Source organism: Diabrotica undecimpunctata, chromosome 1 (assembly GCF_040954645.1).
Source record: "Diabrotica undecimpunctata isolate CICGRU chromosome 1, icDiaUnde3, whole genome shotgun sequence".
Taxonomy (NCBI): Eukaryota; Metazoa; Arthropoda; class Insecta; order Coleoptera; family Chrysomelidae; genus Diabrotica; species Diabrotica undecimpunctata.
Genome location: NC_092803.1, coordinates 84,361,399 through 84,376,366, shown reverse-complemented (window position 1 = coordinate 84,376,366; position 14,968 = coordinate 84,361,399). Strand labels below are relative to the sequence as shown.

The 14,968-nt window shown below is 28.9% G+C and overlaps 1 protein-coding gene across 1 annotated transcript in view; it reads right to left on the bottom strand.

Annotated features, from left to right (window-relative positions):
- Positions 1–14,968, bottom strand: part of LOC140439493 (synaptic vesicle glycoprotein 2B-like) — a 131,040-nt gene that overhangs the window by 84,513 nt on the left and 31,559 nt on the right. The gene's annotated exons all lie outside the window — the stretch shown is intronic.

Genomic DNA, 14,968 nt, shown 5'->3' with positions numbered 1-14,968 from the left:
TGTTCTTGGATATTCGTAATATCCGTTGAGGGGTTCGTATGATTGGGAGGATGATTTTGATTCTGAAGTGAAAGAAAATCCTGATAATTTTGTGTGTTATTGGTTTCGTAAATGTTATCAGTTTGTGGATTATTTTCTGTATAATAATCTGTTTCATAGTTTTCATAATTATCGGTATTATAATAATTATCTGTATAGTATTCGTCTGTATAATAGTTAGTCGTCATTTCATCAGGGTATTCGTTTAAAACATGTGCTCTTTGGAAGTTTGGGTTTCTTTGAATAACAGATGGACGATTTTGATTTTGATTTTGAGATGAAAAGGAAGGTCTCTGTTGGTTGAAATTTGGATTATTGGACGAATATTGATTCCTATTAGGGTTCTGATTGTTTTGATAGTTGTTAGGTCCATTATTATATTGGTTTTGGTAACCGTGTGGCCTAGAAAAAGTTTGGTTTGGCTGTACGAAACGTGAAGAGCAGCATTCACTATTTAGATGACCAATGCGGCCACAATTTGTACATTTTGTAAACTGAGATGAGGGTCTTCTCATTGGTTGAGAGGGTTTAGGAATAGTTGATCTAGAATTAGATTTTTGTTCTTCAAAATATGACAATTGAAGTTCGCGTCTAATACGATTGCTTGCTTCAATGAGATCTTTTGGATTACTAGCCCTAATAATTTGTCCTAGACGAGGTTCTAAACCGGTTAAAAGTGTGTTTAGGGCCATGGTATCGATTAAGTCACATTGGGCAGTTTTTTGATCTGGGGATAAATTTGCTACTTGGATCGAGGCGTGCATTTTTGCATTCAGAACTTGTAAACGGTTAAAGAAAGTTAGAGGAGATTCGTTAGATAGTTGTCTTAGTCTTTGTAAGTCTTGTATTAAGGAGGTCAGGTCTCTACTGTCTCCGAAATGTAGATTTAGTAATTGTTTTATTTCTGTATAAGAAATTGGTTTTCTAGAATTAATAAGCTGTGCAGCTTTACCTTTAAGTTTATTTTTTACGTGAATCGTTAATAGAACGCGCTGATCGCCTGTGGCCATTTTAAAAGCACAGTCGCACGCATCTAAAAATGTAGAAAGAGAAATCGGATCGCCTTCAAATTCTGGGATAATAGAAAATATTTCCGAAAGCTTGTATGGTTCGATTTCTTGTTGAGTCTGGGAACGTGTCTCAGGCATTTTTCGAGATATTTTTAAACGAAAATGAAAAATAGAAGTATGGAGAAATATAAAATGTATCAGTATGTAAGGGAGAAAAAAAAAATGTGGTGGTATATAAAGGGCAAAAATGTATCAATATAAAAATATCAAATAATATATCAACAAAAATGTATCAAATATACCAAATAAAAATATATCGAGAGAAAATATACCAAAATATAGCAAGTAAAAAAAAATATGTCAATAAAATATCAGTATAAAATAGTATGTAAAGAAATATCAATAATTTCAAATATTAGATAATCAACTTGTATTTTCTTTTATGTATCTTGATTAATTGACTTGCAGTATAGTCAATTTCGTAAATTATTATAACAAAATTATTAACGAGATGATTCAAAATCCACTTACATAAAGAAGAACATCGGGACGCCTTGTTCTCTCTGCTCAGCTACCAGGGGCTTCACTAGGTGTTCCTTCCGTAGATCACAGGAGTGAGGTTGTTCGGAGATGCTTTCTTCTTTAAGGGTTGTCTTGTTCTCTCTGCTCGGCTACCAGGGGCTTCACTAGGTGTTCCTTCCGTAGGTCACAGGAGTGAGGACTTCCGTAGATTCTTTGTTCCGTTAAGGGATGAGAATCCGCCGCTGCCAGTGAGTATACACGTGTTCTAGCAACGTTAACCGGATCCTACTGACTTTGCGCCAATTGTTAGATCACTAATCACGTATTTGACTTTTTAAAAAAGAACTTTATTGTTACAAATTAAATATTAAATAATAGTACAAAATTAAATTAATTTAAAATGACTACAATAACTGGACTGGTCGAAGTTGCAGCTAAGAGTGATTCCGGTATCTGAGAATGGTAATTTATAGGTTTGGTATGAAGTGCTGAATTGCTGTTCCCATGAATGTTGGCCAACGGTTCGTACAAAGTTCTAATGCGTGCTCAGCGGTTTCTATGGGAATGGGATGATGAAATCTGAAGTCGGCGAACTTAAGCTAGTTCAAGGTTAATATTTTCTCATATAACATATATATATATATATATATATATATATATATATATATATATATATATATATTTAGCCCTCTTCTCTATTCGGATTGCCGAATATAGGCCTCTCCTAATTCTCGCCATTCATCTCTGTTGTTTGTAAGACGTTTCCACATTGTCCCTGCAGTTCTTTTAATATCGTCGCTCCATCGCATTTTCGGTCTTCCTCGTGGTCTTTTGGCTTCATATGGCCGTCAATTCCCGATTTCTTTATTCCATCGGCCATCCGTAAGACGTTCGTTATGTTCAGCCCTTTTCCATTTCAGTTTAGCTGCCAGTTCGACAGCATCTTTTACTATTGTTCTATTACAAACGTTTTCATTGGTTTTATGGTCTTTGAGTGAGATACCCAGCATATCTGTCGTTCCATAGCTCTCTGAGTTTTTCTGATCTTCTCCATGTTTATTTTAGTAAATGTCCAGGTTTGAGCTCCATATGTATATATATATATATATATATATATATATATATATATATATATATATATATATATATATATATATATATATATATATATATATATTGTTATGATGTGTTTTTTGTTTGAATGATGAGCAATGAGTATTTTTAATAATATAATATATAGGGTTTTTATCGCGGTTCTCAAAGAATTAGCTTGTAAGTACTTTTTTAAATTATCTTTATTATAACTATTATGAAACACACATATATATATCTAACCTAGCCAATGTAAATTTAAAATAAACTATCTTTAAATTGATATTCTTATAAAACTAATTAAATTCTATAGACAATGTAAAATTTAAACAAACTATCTTCAAAATTGAAATTGTTATGACACTAACTAAATTATATTAACAAAATTTTGTACCTTTCTTTCACTGAATGCCTAAATGAACTGTTTTCCTTTATATAGATTCTAATCACCACTGAATGTCTTCGTACTTCAGTTATCCTTGTTTTTGTGAAATTTCTTTTTCCAATTATCAGCTTCTACCAATTTAAGATATAGTTTTCTTCACCAGCATTTATACACCACCAGCAAACACCATTTATATTTATTCTTCTTTTCAATATACCAATATCCAATTATTATAAGTTGATTTATACTAATCTCCAATCATAATATAATTTTAATTCCTTCCAATGTCCATCCAATATTCTTCTAATATACTTTTATTATCTTCAATAATTATTTGTGTATAATTATAAATGTGCATTAAATATATGCATAATTTTTAATCTTCTTTTAACTCACTATATTAAACAATTGGATTATCTCCAACTAACTTTCATATTTCTTATTAAACTGCTTGACTGACTTACTAAAACTGTGAACAATTGACTTCACTAACTAATTGTGTACTAACTTTCATAATGAACTGCTTGACTTCTGACTAAAAACTTCAAAAACTGCCATCTTGAATCCAAATCACGGGTATTTATATCCTTTTGGATATTCCAGAACCATCTGGTAAGAGATCATGTTCCATTCTGTTCTATTAACTTCTATATAGATGTTCTCGAAAAAAATATCTGTTCGATCCACCGACATAATCATTATTCCAGAATGTTCGACCGTCAACAAAGGTCAAATTCTGCACTCTGGAGAATTCGTTAATGTTCCATTGATAATTTTGTTGACATTTAGGCTTTTCAGATCAGAATAAACATTCAAATTAGTAACTAACACTCTAATTTAATAAAATACACAATTCAAACAATATATTATTATAACCCCACTTTATATTCGTATTATGATTAATTTCTATCTGTCAATTCGAGAGTATTTTTGGTTGCCTAGGCACATGGCTCACTTAAATCTATTTACAATATTAAAATTACTAAAATACAACTTTTTACAATTATTATATGCTAATTTCTTAAAATGCCCTCACATAAATAATTTTTATAAAATTCTCTAGTATATAACTTATTTAAAACAACCAAATATCTAATATTATGTAGTATATAACTTATAAATTATTTTCTATAAACCCTAATCGTATCAATACCCCAAAATAATATTTAAAATAAATAATTTACTTATTATTTTTTTTAATATTAATTTTCTCATACCTTATTAAATTTAATAAATCAATTTTTTTTTATTTAAAATGTGTTAAATACATCCCTGTTCGCTGTCTATGTCAAAACAGAGAACAACGGAGCACAGTTCGGATATTCTATGGTCAAACTGTCATGTCAAATGGGGCAATGGATGCGATATCAGAGAATAAAATATAACCTTAATTAAAAATATAATCGATATGGTGTTCTGTTTGTTTATAGACAAAATCTAGGAATTATTTCCATTCAAAATAACTTTCATCAATATAAATTGGTAAGTTTTTTTTTTTACTTTATTATATTAGAAAGACATTTTTATAGCAATTATAGTATCAATTTTGTGTCTAACCCCAAATTATGATTTTTAGGGTACAAATTAATTTCCATATATACAAAATTCAACAAGTATGATGTCAAATTGATTCAAAATAATGAAATCTACCATCTACCATTTAACAAATCAAGTCTATTGAATAAAATGGATATATCAGTAAATTATTAGTGTTATTATATTTGTGTTAAAGGTATAGAAATCATTATTCAATCTCTTCATGATATTGAAAAATGTCGTTGATATGAAATATGCCTCTTAGTCTGTTCTCTGCATCTATTAACACATAACTATTTAGTCCATTCTGATTTTCAATTGTATATGGACCTTCAAACATTGGTTGTAATTTCTTACAACGGTTTTCTTTAACATTACTTTTTCTAAGTGAACGAATTAACACTAGGTCTCCTTTTTGAAATGTGATTGGTTTTTTTATATTTCGATTTTGTCTTCTGATATATTTTTCAGCTTTCCTCCTAATTCGGTTATTCACTTTCTGCATTACTTGTTCTAACATATCCTGATTATATTCACTAATCCACTTTCTGTTTCCTATATGGCCAAACATTAAATATTCTGGTACTTCCTCTGTATTCAAATTATGTGTATTATTTAAAAAATACTCTACTTGTGGTATATGTTGCTGCCAAGTTTCGTGTTGATTTTGGCACAGTATCCTTAAATATTTTATAACTTCTTTAATATATCTTTCTGCAGGATTTGCCTGAGGATGTCTGATACTTGTAAAATGAATGTTGATTCCCTTTTTCTCACAAAATGTCCGAAATTTTTGGTTGTTAAAATATGTAGCATTATCTATTATGCAATTTCTAAATGGTCCTATTTCTTCGAAAAATTGATTAATATATAATTTTAATGTTTTAACATTTGTTCTGGAGCAGGGATATAGTTTAATAAATTTTGTATATAAATCAACTATCACTAGTATATGCTTTTTTCCTGTTGGACTGAGAACTAAATTTGAAATAAAATCCATGGACACTGTATTTAGTTTTTCATATACAACATTAGATTTATATGTGTTCTGGTTTTTGAAATTCTTTTCTTTGTTTAGTTGACATATTGGGCATTGGGTAGTAATTTCTTTTGCTATACTTATGTCATTCTTTGTAAAATAATTGTCCCTAAATAGCATCCATAGCTTTCTTGAACCAATATGCATATAATTGTTATGTAAATTTTTCAATATTTTCTTTGCTAAAGTTCGAGTTATTACATATACTTCTATGCCATTTATTATTTTATAATATACCCCATCTTTCCTAAGGACTTTTTGTTTTTCACTCAAATTGATCTGATCTCTTATAATTTCTTCTTTAGAATATAATCCAGTACTTTCTACTAATTGATTTAATCCAATTTTTATTGTTCGCTGCCCTTTTTGTGATGTATTTTCTAACCTTGATAAAGCATCTGCCACTATATTAGATTTTCCAGAAATGGCTGTGTGTAGTCAGGATAGTATATTTTCAAATTTGACAGAAAAATGTTTTTAATTTCTTGGAATGCTAGTTGTCTTCTCTGATCCCATCTCCATTTTACACCTTTTCTCAGTAGTTCAAGTAATGGAATTTCTTTTATACTTAGATCTGGTATCATCCTTTTATAATAATTAATTATTCCAATAAATCCTCTTAAAGTTCTTAAATTGTGTGGTGTTTTATATTCCTGAATGACTTGTGTCCGTTCTGGATCCATTTCGATTCCCTTAGTGTTAAGTTTATAACCTAGATATATGACTTCTTTTTGAAAAAATGTACATTTTTCTTGATTTATTTTTAGTCCAACTTTGTCTAATCTATTTATTATAATTTTTAGGTGTTTCTCATGATCTTCAGCCGTTTTAGAAAAAATTAATATATCATCAATGTAGTGAATTACAAAATGTTCATATTGATCCAAAATATCATGAAGACATCTACATAGAGCACTGCAAGATGATTGAAGTCCAAATGGTACTACTTTGAATTGATATACTACTCCATCTATCTGAAATCCTGTATACTGTCTACTTTTTCTTTCTAGAGGTATTAACCAAAAACTATGCTGTAAATCGATTTTAGTGAAAAATGACATTCCTGTAATTCTTCCTAATATTCCATCTATACTCATTGGTGCTTCAAATTGCTTTTCAGTAATCTTGTTAATATTCCTTGCATCCAAACATAACCTGATTTCACCTGATCTTTTTCGTACTACTACTATGGGGTTGATAAAACGTGTGTCTGCCTTCTCAATGATCCCATCTTCTAACATATTATTAATTGTTTTGTTTACTTCTTCTCTGTATTTATATGGTATTGGGTATGATTTTGTTTTAAAATCTTTTTCTTCTTTAACTTTTATACTATGGATATAATTTTGTGCAATTCTATTTTCTTTATTGACAAGTCCCTTGTGTTGCTGCAATATGGAAATGACTATTGATTTATATTCTTCAGGGCAATTTAAAACTTTCATTATATCTTCTTCTTTACAAATAAAATTATTCTTCATTATGTACTCATTATTCCTTGCTTCCAATTTTACGCACTCCGCCTCGTAGGCATCCATCTGCTTAAAATTTCCATTCCTTAAATATTCACTACAATAATTATTCTTTACATTCTTCTGGGACATTTCCCTATCATCAAAATACATTTCTTCTTCATAAACATCATTATTTTCTTTTAATAATATCCTATCAACTCTTATTCCTTCTTCTACCTCATCTTTCTGCATAAATTTAATTATTTGCCCTTCCAAAGTTACCATTTTTTCTTCAAAATCTATCTTTACTTTCTTGTTTTCCAATTCATCATTTCCCATTAATATATCAACACATAAATCCTTGACAATAAATCCTTGCATATTAATTTCTTTATTAAGAATATTAATTTTAAAATTGGCTAGTTTATCAATTTCACCCAACTTCTTATTATTTGCACCAATAATTTTAATTTTTGGAATCTTTATTATATCTGATAGTTTTAATGTATTAAAAATAAAATTCTCCGAGACTAAAGTACTTTCTGAACCAGTATCTATCATAATCTTAATCATTTTATTTTTGGCCAAAGCATTTATATAAATTAAATTAACAGATTCAATAATTTTATCTTCCTCTAAAGAAATAAATTCAGAAGGTTTTTCATAATAGCAATGGCCTAACTTGTAATTCAGAAAGTTTACTGCACAAAATTTTGATTATTAGAATTGTCAGATTGTATCTGACCACTTGGATCTGATGTCCTATGTCTTTCCCTACTATGACTTCTACTCACATTTTCTTGCCTTGTACTATTTCGTTCTCTGTCTTCGCAGCTTCTATTCCTTCGAACACAATTTACCTGTCTGTTATAGTTAGGTCGCTCTGTATTTCTTCTATTGTTAAAATCTTGTCTATTATTATTAGTATTGTTATTAAAATGTTGTCTATTATAATTAGTATTATTATTAAAATTTTGTCTATTATAACTAGTATTATTATTAAAGTTCTGTCTATTTGGATTACTGTTATTATTATTAAAATTTTGTAAACTATCACCATACCTAGTATTATTGTTATATGATTGTCTATATTGTTGATTATCATTTTTATTATATTGAAAGTTATTATTGTTTTTTCTGTTGTTATTATTACTTGTTATATTGCCTCTTTGTATTCTTTGAATAAAATTAATAAAACTATCTATTGTTTGAATATTTTGTACAGTTACGGTTTGCACAACATCAGCATCAAAATGTCTAGATACATTTAAGACTGTTTCATCCTCTCTAAGTGGTGGTTCTAAATATTTTGCAACTGTTATCAATTTCAATGCATAATCTACCATATTTGATTTTAAATTTTGATTATACTTTCCAAAATATAGAATTTCTCTAAACTTTGCTTGCTCTAATTCACCCTAATAATAATTTAAAAATTTATTTTCAAATGTTTGAAAGTTATCTAAATCATTTTCAATACTAGCAAACCAAGTTGCTGCATTGTCATTTAATGTCATTCTAATATAATCTTTAATATCATTAATATTATTCACAAATCTTAATTTATGTTTTAAACTATTTATGTATACTCTAGGATGCAAATTTTTTATATTACCAGAGAATTTAATCCCAGTCTCATTTGTTAAATTTAAGTAAGGTCTCCCTATGTCTCTCATTTGTGAAATATCATCTATTCTCTGTTCCACATTTCTTATTTGATTACAATTTATTTGGATATTTTGTTGTATATCGTCTAATTTTTCTTCTGTGTTTCTCCTGTCTTCGTTAATTTTTACTTCTAAGTTACATTTCTGTAACTCTATTTTCTGTTCTATATCTATCTTATTATCTTGAATAATCCTCTTTACTTCTGTCCTCTCATTGTCTATCCTTTTCTTGTAGTCATTCCGTATACTTTTTATTTCATTTGCAACTTTTTTCTCTGCAGCTTCAAGTTTTTTATCCATTTGTTTTACAATTTTATTATTATTATCTTCTATTTTCTTTTCTAATTTTCTATAATTCTCTTCCAATTTCTGTTCCATTTTTTTCATGTCTTCTTTGACTTCTTTTGAATTCTCTTCCAATTTTTTTATGTCTTCTTTGATTTCTTTTGAATTCTCTTCCATTTTCTGTTCCATTTTTTTCATGTCTTCTTTGATTTCTTTTGAATTCTCTTCCATTGTCTTGTTCATCTGCATCATTAATGACATCAAAGCTGCCATATTGACATTTTCCTCTCTTTCTGGATTCATTTCTGCAGTATCTTGTGGAACTTGAACTAAACTCTCCTCTTGTATAGGTTGTGTTTCTACTTCCACATCTTCTTCATTCTTTTTGCTTCTTGTACCTTTCTTTCCTTGAGACATTTTGAGACTTTACTTGTTCAAATATAATTACAAATAAAATCTATAATTTTTCCTTTCTACTGATAATTAATTTAATTATATGAGAGCACTTATCTTCCCAAACTAATTCTTTTAAATAGAGAGCCCCACGTTGGGCGCCAAATTGTTATGATGTGTTTTTGTTTGAATGATGAGCAATGAGTATTTTTAATAATATAATATATAGGGTTTTTATCGCGGTTCTCAAAGAATTAGCTTGTAAGTACTTTTTTAAATTATCTTTATTATAACTATTATGAAACACACATATATATATATATCTAACCTAGCCAATGTAAATTTAAAATAAACTATCTTTAAATTGATATTCTTATAAAACTAATTAAATTCTATAGACAATGTAAAATTTAAACAAACTATCTTCAAAATTGAAATTGTTATGACACTAACTAAATTATATTAACAAAATTTTGTACCTTTCTTTCACTGAATGCCTAAATGAACTGTTTTCCACTATATAGATTCTAATCACCACTGAATGTCTTCGTACTTCAGTTATCCTTGTTTTTGTGAAATTTCTTTTTCCAATTATCAGCTTCTACCAATTTAAGATATAGTTTTCTTCACCAGCATTTATACACCACCAGCAAACACCATTTATATTTATTCTTCTTTTCAATATACCAATATCCAATTATTATAAGTTGATTTATACTAATCTCCAATCATAATATAATTTTAATTCCTTCCAATGTCCATCCAATATTCTTCTAATATACTTTTATTATCTTCAATAATTATTTGTGTATAATTATAAATGTGCATTAAATATATGCATAATTTTTAATCTTCTTTTAACTCACTATATTAAACAATTGGATTATCTCCAACTAACTTTCATATTTCTTATTAAACTGCTTGACTGACTTACTAAAACTGTGAACAATTGACTTCACTAACTAATTGTGTACTAACTTTCATAATGAACTGCTTGACTTCTGACTAAAAACTTCAAAAACTGCCATCTTGAATCCAAATCACGGGTATTTATATCCTTTTGGATATTCCAGAACCATCTGGTAAGAGATCATGTTCCATTCTGTTCTATTAACTTCTATATAGATGTTCTCGAAAAAAATATCTGTTCGATCCACCGACATAATCATTATTCCAGAATGTTCGACCGTCAACAAAGGTCAAATTCTGCACTCTGGAGAATTCGTTAATGTTCCATTGATAATTTTGTTGACATTTAGGCTTTTCAGATCAGAATAAACATTCAAATTAGTAACTAACACTCTAATTTAATAAAATACACAATTCAAACAATATATTATTATAACCCCACTTTATATTCGTATTATGATTAATTTCTATCTGTCAATTCGAGAGTATTTTTGGTTGCCTAGGCACATGGCTCTCTTAAATCTATTTACAATATTAAAATTACTAAAATACAACTTTTTACAATTATTATATGCTAATTTCTTAAAATGCCCTCACATAAATAATTTTTATAAAATTCTCTAGTATATAACTTATTTAAAACAACCAAATATCTAATATTATGTAGTATATAACTTATAAATTATTTTCTATAAACCCTAATCGTATCAATATATATATATATATATATATATATATATATATATATATATATATATATATATATATATATATATATGTATATATATATATATATATATATATATTTATATATATATATATGTATATATATATATATATATATATATATGTATATATTGTCGAGTCGTTGTTCATGATTACCTATCATCTTCTTGATTACTTCATTTCCAGGTTACTGATATTGCAGTATTATAATCTTTAAGATTTAATCGAAGTATTTCGGACTTTAAAGGTCGATTTATAAATATTCGTGCCGTGGCCCTTCCGTGTTATGACAGTGCCCGGCGAAAAAAAACAATCATGTACTCTTATAAGTATATTTATATATTGGCGTTTTCCGGATGAGGTCCGGCCTGAAATTCATCCCCAAACGCACGGACTTAATAACTAAGATTTTATTATTTTGTTAACGCGAGTGCTTCTAAACAGACAAGCAGGAGATATTGTGCAGCTAGTATTTTATGGTTTTTTATATGTATTAAAGCAAAAAGAAAAAGAAAAAAAGAGTACAGCGACGTTCTAAAATAATCGTGAAATTTTATTTCATCGTCCAATAATTCTCTGTAGGTATATTTTAAATTCTTCTTCGGTTTGTCTTTTTTTTCCCACATAGGATGCATACTCCATCTTCTTTGTTTTCACCTTTCTGCTCTTGCTCTTCCTCTTCATCAAGTAATAATACCAACACGGTGAGATATTCTATCCAAGCTACTTATCTATTTTCAACTCTCTTTTACACAGAAATATGTAATAACGTTTTCATTTCTATTAGGCCCGGTACACACACTACTACAATCCGGTTGTATGTAAATATAACATTAAAATTACCCGGACTAGGCACTGACACGGAACAGACACATCATGGATATGTATAAATCGACCTTAAAGCGTTAGGTCGGTAAATCCCGGAACGCAACGGTAATTTAGTTTGTTTATTAGCAATTTTCAGCTAAAGAAAGCGTTTTACAAAAAAATTACAAGAATAACTTTCGTCCTAAAAATACCATAATTACCCAAAAAAATTGTTTTAATCGGTTTTTTTTAAATTTGTTATAAATAAATACATTTCCGTGATAAATTTTGTGTAAACTTTTTACTGTAATGATGTGTCATCATATTATTTCGATTAAAACAAAATTCAACGTGTGGGTACGAAAAAATCAAGGTGTTTCGATGTTAAATAAAGTTCAAAAGTTTGTCAAGTCTAGGAACGTAACGTATATCAATTTGTTTATGGATTTTTTAAACTGACACTAAAAATATAAAATCAAAATGGAATTTTATATATTTTGAAACTACTTGACTTAAGCTTTCATCTCATGTTTTTTGATATTTTACATTCAATGTCTAACCTATTGAAAAAGGGACTCAAAAAAAACTAAAATTCTACTTTTTTTTCATTTTTATTTGTTTATTTGCATTTTACGCTTAAAGTAAACATTTTACAAAAAATCCCAAGAATAACTTTCGTCTTAAAATAACCCAGATTATCAAAGGGGTGATTTAGAAGGTAAAAAAGTAATTTTTTATAATTGGTTAAAAAATTGTTTAAACAAAAAAAAGCATATTAGCTTGTTTTAATCGATAGATCATAATCTATAGATTAAAACAAGTTTCAGCTTGTGGGTATGAAATCTACCTTTTTCTACAAAAATCACCCGCCTATATTAGATTATCAGGTGGAATTTTTTTGAGATTATACCTATTCGTTTAAAATGATCTAATCTGTGACTCATTTAAAGTCTTAAATTTCTTTGATTTCTAATTACCTTTAATTTAGTTGTTTTTTACTGCCAGGAAAATCCATATGGTTTTTAAATTACTGTTTTTCACTGATCGTTTTGCTTCAATGGGAAATTCCCGAATAATATACTATTTAACATACAAAAAGTTAAATTCACGATCATGAAAACTTGAAGAAAATAGCACTTTCTCTACATATGCAAACGGTATTATAAATATTTTTTAGTGCACTTTTGTATTTATACAGTGCATATGTATGGAATAAATTGTTTATTTCAGAAACATAGTTGCCTTAAAAAAAAGTCGTTTTAATTTTTGAATGGCTAAATTGCTATATTATTTTATGTGTTGGCGTAATGATGTAATCAACGTTTTTTTTTTTAATACAAACAGAGGTCACGGCACACCTCATTTAAAAGGTCTTCTAATCGCCTTTCCAACGATATGTGCTGTATTTGATTTTTCCATCTCAGTTCATTCTCTTGGTTAGATCCTATCAGTTTAGATTTTTTACATCACGATTGGACCAATAAGACCGAAAATACATAACTAAGACCCTTTTGACATGCAGCTGTATTTGATTTTACTACCCCATTATATTCTATTGATTAAATCCTATCATTTGAAGTACTGTGCGTCACGATTGGGTCAATAAAAGCGAAGATATGTAACTAAGGCCCTTTTGACGTGTTGCTGTATTTAATTTCTAAGTCATTGGACTAAAAGGACCAAAGATAAATATACATAACGAAGGCCCTTTTACAATGTTGCTGTATTTGATTTTTTTGTCTCATTTTAATCCTATTCATTAAATCCTATCATTTGAGGTACTGTACGTCATAATTGAACTAATAGAACGGAAAATACATAACTAAGGCCCTTTTGGCATACGGCTGTATATAATGTATCTCATTGTATTCTATTGGTTAAATCATATCATTCGAGATACTGTACGTCACGATTGGACTAATAGGACCGAAGATACGTGACTAAGGCCCTTTTTACATGTTGCTGTATTTGATTTTTCTGTTTCATTGTTTTTTATTTTATTTGTTAAATCCTATTATATAAGTTACTGTACGTCACGATTGGACTACTAAGACCGAAGATGCATAACCAACCCTTTTGGCATACTACTTAATTTGGTTATTCTATCTCATTGTATTCTATTAGTTAAATCTTATTATTTGAGGCACTGTACGTTACGATTGGACTTATAGAACCGAAGATATATAACTAAGGCCTTTTTGACATGTAGCTGTATTAGATGTTTCTGTCTCATTGTATTTTATTGGTTACATCTTATCATTTGAGGCGCTGTACAATACGTCTGGACCAATTGGAGCGAAGATACAATAGGTAGCTGCAATATATCATAACCCGTTATCATATATATATGAAATGAAAAAGACAGAAAAGATTTGATTTCACGTTCAAAGCGTCTATGTATCTGTTGATACGTATTTCGACTTAATAAGTCTCATCAGAACAGTTATTCATAGACGGCTATGAATAACTGTTCTGATGAGACTTATTAAGTCGAAATACGTATCAACAGATACATAGACGCTTTGAACGTGAAATCAAATCTTTTCTGTCTTTTTCATTTTATTCGGAACTACTCTGTATGAGTACAAGAAACAAATTTGTTAAGAATTTCTGCTTAGTTGACGAGACATGTCGTGGAATGCAAATTTTAGATTCTCCTTCTTCTTCTTCTGGTTCCTATCCGTTTCGGATGTTGGAAATCATATTGGCAATCATGACCTTGCTCGCTGCAGCTCGAAACAGCTCCGTTGAGGTTTTCTTAAACCATGTTCTTAAATTCCGCAGCCATGATATTCTCCTTCTACCGGGTCCTCGCTTACCTTTGACTTTACCTTGCAATATAGACTGCAGCAGGGAGTAACGGTGCTGATTTCTCATAACGTGTCCCAGATATTGCAATTTTATGCGTTTGATCGTAAACACAATCTCTGGTTCCTTCTTTATGTCTCTATTAACACCTTTATCAACGTCTGGCTATGCCTTGCAATTTTTAGAAGGCTCCAGATTAAAGCAGAAATCTGAATTTGTTTCGAAACTATCTTACCGATATATATATATATATATATATATATATATATATATATATATATATATATATATATATA